The sequence below is a fragment of the Hordeum vulgare genome, chromosome 7H (assembly GCF_904849725.1).
Source record: "Hordeum vulgare subsp. vulgare chromosome 7H, MorexV3_pseudomolecules_assembly, whole genome shotgun sequence".
In the NCBI taxonomy this organism is placed as follows: domain Eukaryota; kingdom Viridiplantae; phylum Streptophyta; class Magnoliopsida; order Poales; family Poaceae; genus Hordeum; species Hordeum vulgare.
Window position 1 is genome coordinate 17,557,039 of NC_058524.1, and position 8,582 is coordinate 17,565,620.

At 44.9% G+C, this 8,582-nt stretch overlaps 1 long non-coding RNA gene across 1 annotated transcript; it reads left to right on the forward strand.

Annotated features, from left to right (window-relative positions):
* Positions 1 to 6,384: 6,384 nt before the first annotated feature.
* Positions 6,385 to 8,279, forward strand: LOC123411475. The gene is made up of 2 exons (XR_006613271.1): positions 6,385 to 6,624; positions 7,991 to 8,279. It is a non-coding gene; the product is annotated as an uncharacterized LOC123411475 (long non-coding RNA).
* The last annotated feature ends 303 nt before the right edge of the window (positions 8,280 to 8,582 follow it).

The following is an 8,582-nucleotide window of genomic DNA, read 5'->3' on the forward strand; positions in this document are numbered from 1 at the left end:
CGGCAGTGATTGAAGGATTCTGTCAGTGATAGCTTCTTGCGGGAGTTCAATCCCCAGCTCAGCTAGACGGTTTGAGTACCCAGACATTTTGAGCACATGTTCACTGACAGACGAGTTCTCCTCCATCTTGCAAGCATAGAATTTATCGGAGGTCTCATACCTCTCGATCCGGGCGTTCTTCTGAAAGATAAACTTCAACTCTTGGAACATCTCAAATGCTCCATGACGCTCAAAGCGACGTTGAAGTCCCGGTTCTAAGCCATACAAGACTGCACATTGAACTACTGAGTAGTCCTCCTTACGTGCTAACCAAGCGTTCTTAACATCCTGATCAGCCGTAGCGGGTGGTTCATCTCCTAGCGCAGCATTAAGGACATAATCCTTCTTCCCAGCTTGTAAGATTAGCTTAAGATTATGAGCCCAGTCTACAAAGTTGCTTCCATCATCTTTCAACTTAGCTTTCTCTAGGAACATATTAAAATTCAGGGTGACTGTCGCGTGAGCCATGATCTACAACACAAATATATTGAAAGTGGACTTAGACTATGTTCAAGATAATTAGAGTTTAACTTAATCAAATTACTCGCTAAACTCCCACTCAAAAAGTACATCTCTCTAGTCATTTGAGTGGTTCATGATCCACTTACACTAGCTCAAGTCCGATCATCACGTGAGTTGAGTATAGTTTCAGTGGTAAGCATCCATATGCTAATCATATCATCTATATGATTCATGATCGACCTTTCGGTCTCATGTGTTCCGAGGCCATGTCTGCACATGCTAGGCTCGTCAAGCTTAACCCGAGTGTTCCGCGTGCGCAACTGTTTTGCACCCGTTGTATGTGAACGTTGAGTCTATCACACCCGATCATCACGTGGTGTCTCGAAACGACGAACTGTAGCAACGGTGCACAGTCGGGGAGAACACAATTTCGTCTTGAAATTTTAGTGAGAGATCACCTCATAATGCTACTGTCGTTCTAAGCAAAATAAGGTGCATAAAAGGATTAACATCACATGCAATTCATAAGTGACATGATATGGCCATCATCACGTGCTCCTTGATCTCCATCACCAAAGCACCGGCACGATCTTCTTGTCACCGGCGCCACACCATGATCTCCATCAACGTGTCGCCATCGGGGTTGTCGTGCTACTCATGCTATTACTACTAAAGCTACATCCTAGCAAAATAGTAAACGCATCTGCAAGCACAAACATTAGTTATAAAGACAACCCTATGGCTCCTGCCGGTTGCCGTACCATCGACGTGCAAGTCGATATTATCTATTACAACATGATCATCTCATACATCCAATATATCACATCACATCGTTGGCCATATCACATCACAAGCATACCCTGCAAAAACAAGTTAGACGTCCTCTAATTTTGTTGTTGCATGTTTTACGTGGTGACCATGGGTATCTAGTAGGATCGCATCTTACTTACGCAAACACCACAAAGGAGATATATGAGTTGCTATTTAACCTCATCCAAGGACCTCCTCGGTCAATTCCGATTCAACTAAAGTTGGAGAAACTGACACCCGCCAGTCATCTTTGAGCAACGGAGTTACTCGTAGCGATGAAACCAGACTCTCGTAAGCGTACGAGTAATGTCGGTCCAAGCCGCTTCGATCCAACAACACCGCGGAATCAAGAAAAGACTAAGGAGGGAAGCAAAACGCACATCACCGCCCACAAAAACTTTTGTGTTCTACTCGAGAAGACATCTACGCATGAACCTAGCTCATGATGCCACTGTTGGGGAACGTCGCATGGGAAACAAAAATTTTCCTACACGCACGAAGACCTATCATGGTGATGTCCATCTACGAGAGGGGATGTGTGATCTACGTACCCTTGTAGACCGTACAGCAGAAGCGTTAGTGAACGCGGTTGATGTAGTGGAATGTCCTCACGTCCCTCGATCCGCCCCGCGAACTATCCCGCGATCAGTCCCACGATCTACTGCCGAACGGACGGCACCTCCGCGTTCAGCACACGTACAGCTCGACGATGATCTCGGCCTTCTTGATCCAGCAAGAGAGACGGAGAGGTAGAAGAGTTCTCCGGCAGCGTGACGGCACTCTGGAGGTTGGTGATGATCTCGTCTCAGCAGGGCTCCGCCCGAGCTCCGCAGAAACGCGATCTAGAGGTAAAACCGTGGAGATATGTGGTCGGGCTGCCGTGACAAAGTTGTCTCAAATCAGCCCTAAAACCCCACTATATATAGGAGGAGGAGGGGGAGCCTTGCCTTGGGGTCCAAGGACTCCCAAGGGGGTCGGCCGAGCCAATGGGGAAGGTCTCCCCCCCCAACCGAGTCCTACTTGGTTTGGAAGGTGGAGTCCTTCTTCCCTTTCCCACCTCCTTCCTTTTTTTTTCTTTTCTCTTTGATTTTTCTTCCAATGCGCATAGGGCTCCTTTGGGCTGTCCCACCAGCCCACTAAGGGCTGGTGCGGCACCCCCAATGCCTATGGGCTTCCCCGGGGTGGGTTGCCCCCCCCCCCCCCCCCGGTGAACTCCTGGAACCCATCCGTCATTCCCGGTACATTCCCGGTAACTCCGAAAACCTTCCGGTAATCAAATGAGGTCATCCTATATATCAATCTTCATTTCCGGACCATTCCGGAAACCCTCATGACGTCCGTGATCTCATCCGGGACTCCGAACAACATTCGGTAACCAACCATATAACTCAAATACGCATAAAACAACGTCGAACCTTAAGTGTGCAGACCCTGCGGGTTCGAGAACTATGTAGACATGACCCGAGAGACTCCCCGGTCAATATCCAATAGCGGGACCTGGATGCCCATATTGGATCCTACATATTCTACGAAGATCTTATCGTTTGAACCTCAGTGCCAAGGATTCATATAATCTCGTATGTCATTCCCTTTGTCCTTCGGTATGTTACTTGCCCGAGATTCGATCATCAGTATCCGCATACCTATTTCAATCTCGTTTACCGGCAAGTCTCTTTACTCGTTCCGTAATACAAGATCCCGCAACTTACACTAAGTCACATTGCTTGCAAGGCTTGTGTGTGATGTTGTATTACCGAGTGGGCCCCGAGATACCTCTCCGTCACACGGAGTGACAAATCCCAGTCTTGATCCATACTAACTCAACGAACACCTTCGGAGATACCTGTAGAGCATCTTTATAGTCACCCAGTTACGTTGCGACGTTTGATACACACAAAGTATTCCTCCGGTGTTAGTGAGTTATATGATCTTATGGTCATAGGAACAAATACTTGACACGCAGAAAACAGTAGCAATAAAATGACACGATCAACATGCTACGTCTATTAGTTTGGGTCTAGTCCATCACGTGATTCTCCTAATGACGTGATCCAGTTATCAAGCAACAACACTTTGTTCACAATCAGAAGACACTGACTATCGTTGATCAACTGGCTAGCCAACTAGAGGCTTGCTAGGGACAGTGTTTTGTCTATGTATCCACACATGTATATAAGTCTTCATTCAATACAATTATAGCATGGATAATAAATGATTATCTTGATACAGGAATTATAATAATAACTATATTTATTATTGCCTCTAGGGCATAATTCCAACATTAAGATCCTTCGCCAGATCTTTGTTCTTACAAGCCCTATAAAAGTTTGCAACGAAGTGCCTCATGCACCATCGATGGTGAAGCCTCGCATGCCCTAGAATGTGAACATCCACGGCCTTCAATATGCCTTGGTGCCGATCGGATATGATGCATACCTCCCTATTGGGAGGAATCACCGTGCTTCTCACAAGTCTCATGAACCATTCTCAGTTGTCTTGGTTCTCCACTGACACCAAAGCAAATGCCACCGGCAACACCTGATCATTAGCATCATGTGACATTGCTATCATTAGTGTGCCCTTGTATTTGCCAGTCACGAATGTTTCATCTATAAACAAAACCGGACGACAATGCTCAAAAGCTGCAATGCATGGGCCAAACGTCCAAAAGGCACGACGGAACACTCCTTCAATATCTTGGACATAGTGGTACATTCTGGGGTTTCTATAGGCCATCGCGCCCAGCAACCGGGGTAGCATGTTGTACGCCTCTTCCCATCCACTGTACAACATTCTAAAAACGACCTATTTGGCCTTCCATGTCTTCCCGTACTTGACCTTATATCCAAATCTCTCGAAAACCCAACTCATCAACAACTTCACTTTAATGGTTGGATCCTCAGCTATATGTTTCTGGTATTTATAACCGATGAATTCCGAGGTTAACTGACGGTGTGTATCTGGTGCTTCATCTGTCGGCGGTGTGCATTGGTGAGTTGCAATGCAACTACTTATCTTCCACGAACCATCTTTCCTGAGTCTTGCATTGACTTTCCATTTGCATTTTTCTACCTCGTATTTCATGGTGTATCGCTTGTGGCAGTCCGAGTGCACAACTCTGAAAGGCATGTAGTGTTTGACGGCATACTCACACAACCACATCTTCAATTCTAGAATGTCCTCGAACATCAAACCTTTCTTTAGGTAAGACGTACAAATCGCGTTGGGTGTGCTACTTGGGAACATTCTAGCCTCAACTGTCTTGCTCATGCCACCGTTGACTAAAGCCTTAGCTGCAAGGCTAACATCACAAAACAAGGGAACTTTGTGATCCCTACCGGTGATTTTTGTATACCACTCCGCTTCTTTCTCAGTGAAGCCATCCTCATCCAACTCATTCACCGGGCCTTCATCATCCGACTCATCCACACAAGCACGCTGATAAACAATGTCAGGATCCATGTCATCATGCCTTACTTGAGCATCTACGTCACCAACAATGTTGTGTTGCCTCTCATACTCTTCGTCGAAGTCATGACCATCATCTTTGATCGGTGCACTACCTCCAAACTCATATTGGGGATACTCATTGACTTGCACTTCTACTTTATGCTCAACAATAGGTGCCACACCACTATACGGGCTCAAATCATCTACTAAGGGTTGGTTCAAGTCAACATGAAGAGGAGCATTGACCACCATACTAGCAAACACTTCGAGTGACTTGTCTATCGAGGATGCAACAGCCTCCTTGTATGCAACCCAATGCAAATTGGACTTGATAGGCATTGTCTTCATTCGACACTTGTGTGCCGACCCAACATCATATCTTCCTAATAATTCTACTTGGTCACTTGGATCAACCCACTTCAATCTTATCCGAGTTTCTGCCACAACCTCTTCATAAGTAGGACTATTGAGAAATATCAACACTTCCTCATATTTGTCAACAATATCAACATTCATGAATGCCTCTTTGTCAACATAATGAATATTCACAATCTTGTCCATCTAAAAAAGGGGACAAAATTACCAATTCTAAGTATAACAAAACATTACCCTAACCATTGTCCATCCAAATTAGGCATAACACAAACCCTAACCCTAACCCTAACCCTTGTCCATCCAAATTAGGCATAGCACAAAACCTAACACTAACCCTAACCCTTGTCCAATCAAATTAGGCATAACCCTAACCCTAACACTAAATCTTATCAATAATAATAAACCAACCAATACAATGCAACATAAATGGAACACCTAGTGCAAAAAAAAGCTACACAAATACAAAGTCATTGCAAAAACTAATTGGAGGGATTGGAGGAGCTTACCGGCCTCTTCGATTTGCCCCAAAGAACCAACAAAAAGGTTGAGGAAGGAGGGAGATCAAAGGGGGGATCTTGAGGAGAAGAGAGAGCTTTTTCGTCAAAGGAAGAACAAGAGAAGAGGAGAAATGGTGGTTGGTGGGCGAGGGGGTCGGGGTGGGCAGATATAAAGCCCAGAAACGTCAGTGCGCTTGGCGTTGCACAGAAGGACTGCAACGCCACACTAGACTGTCGTTGCACAGAAGGGTTGCAACGCCACAGTAGAGTGACGTTTCTCTGTAGAGCTGCAACGCCACGGTTTATGGCGTTTCAAGAAAAGGGTCAAAACGTGAAAATGTTTTCAAACGAGTTCGTTCCATGATTAATTTACCCCCCCGGGTCAGAAGAGTGAAAAAAACCCACATAATTGTGCATGTAAGTGTGTGTCTCTTTTCCTGTAAATTTTTAAATAATTTCCTTTTATTTTGGGCCACACCATATGGCCCTTCGGCTGCGAGTGCTGTTCGTTGTGGTATTTTTCTTTTGAGAGGGTGAGTGGGCTGAATTCAGGCCCTAGTCTCTCGGTTTATCATTGACTCTAAGCGTGGAAGTAGTTAGGATAATTTTCCACCGAAACCGCTTTTGAATCCGTTTTTATACGATCTGTAGATTTTTTATATCTCAGCACAATCCGGCCTGAGCCTGACACGATGCGGTATAGAATATGGTATTACCAATATATGATGCCAAAAGCTAATCCTTCTCTCTTTGTTATCTCAATTCTTTTTGCAACTGTAGATGCTTGCAGGCAGGGATTCTTAGCTGTCCCCACATCCTTCTCCTACCCGAGTCCATGCAAGGAAACACTGATCCAGCGACATGACTAGGTTGATTGAAGCTGGCTCCTTGCCAAGTTGCCATGGCGAAGCTGTGATGTGGGATGGCGCCATGGCAGTGGTACTCCATCCCAAAGCCAAGATGCAAGAAGGACCACTCAATATTTCGTCAGGTTTAATCTTCTTCGTCAATCTTCAGTCTGAACCTTGTTGCCGATTCTCCATGTAGCCTTGCTGGTTCTGAATCCAAAGTGCATGGTTCTGAATCTTCAGTTTGACTCTTCGAATGAGAGAACCAATGCTATCTAGCACTAATCCCCACATTAACTTGGCCTGCATGCAGTCGTGTTTTGGGAGTGGAGAAAGAGAGCAAGAATTCCACGTACGCACCTGGAGATCTGAGTTAATTGCAGAAAACCACCACAATGAAGCGAACTTTTGCGAAAAAACACCCTCTTACGCATTCGTTGCAGAAAACACACAAAAATCGCCTAATTTTTTGCAAAAACACAATCCCGTCGGTTGGAGCGTTTTAAGCATGACTATGCCATGTGGGTCCCATTTTCGATGACGTGGTGCACGGATCCGTCACTAACACCGTCGCTAGCTCCTTCGATGCGCTAGCTAGCCACGGGGGAGGCGCTCCGGCAGTCTCCAAGCTCCATACCAAGATCCCTGCTTTGCTCTCCTCTGCTCCTACAAACACCCAACCTGAGAGAGGCGACGACCACGACCATGACCTCCCTCCCTCCCGATGCCCAATCGCCGGCCGAAGCGCGGCGCCGACAACGGACGGAACCCTGCTGATGGTGCCGGTGGCGCCGACGAGGATGAGAGCACGAGGGATTTGGATTTGCGCTTCACCACTTTTCAATCTATCCTTCAGTAGCGGGCAATAGGAGGGTGATTTTTTAATGCTATCTTTGGGCTTCAGTTTCTTGTATAGTGGTTGCCAAGGGATGAATCTAGAAGCTTCAGTGCAGCCTTATTTCCACATACAAAGTTTTCTCTGTTGAGAACCTGAGACAACCTGCAACCTGCATGCACTCAACTTTCCAGTGTGTTTCTGTATGAAAATCAGTTTCTGGATTAATTTGTCAAAGCCCAAAATGAAGTACAAGTGTGGAGCACATTGCATTTCTCTTTCTACTTCCTCTGATCCTATGAACTGTAACTGCACTTACCCTGCCTTTTTTAGCTCCAACTGAAAATATGGTTAATCAAGTATTGTTTTGTGGTTGGTTCATGACATCAATGGTTGACAAAACTTTTTTAGCTCCAACTGAAAATATGGTTAATCAAGTATTGTTTTGTGGTTGGTTCATGACATCAATGGTTGACAAAACGATAGAAAGAGGTTGATGCATCTGTTATGTTCCTTTTCTTCATAAAAGGTACTACTCCCTCCTCCCAAAATAAGTGTCTCAACTTTGTACTAGTTCTAGTACAAAGTTGTACTAGGCTTGAGACAGTTATTTTGGGACGGAGTGAGTATTTCTTTGCCAAATTATGGTTTTGTGATCCTTGCTTGTTTTTTAGAGAGCGAATGCCTTCTCCACTTCTGCCAATGCTACCGCTGGGAAAACGGCTGATGACAACGTGCATGAAGATGCCCCAAAGAAGGACATCGATGATCAGATAGCAGATATTCAGATCCTTCAAAACCTTTGGAAGTACTTAAGGATGAACAATAGCCGTGATTTCAACATCAGGATTGTGTTGTTATTGGGTATCTTAGTCGGCGCGAAGGTAGATGTTACTGGTCGAAATTGTTACCTATACAAATATTGTTCGAGCTAAAATAATGCAACCCACTTTTGTTAGCAAAGGCTTTTGTTTCTGTTGTACTCATTAAGTACTAGCGATCTGTGATATATTAGTAACCCCATTTGGGCTAACACTTTTTTGTAGAGTCTACCATTGACCATCATGCAGTAGGCGTAAGATTGATAGTCTCCTTACCTCACTTCGTTGGAATGCAGTCCATTTGCATTACTCATAGTGTACTGAAATTCTTGGCTTCTATACAAATGACCCTTTTGACCTATTCTGATGCAATGTGGTAAATTCAGATGCATCCTGTTTGTTGGATGCATATTTCTTTTGAAAACAAAATAGGTAACGTCTTCTT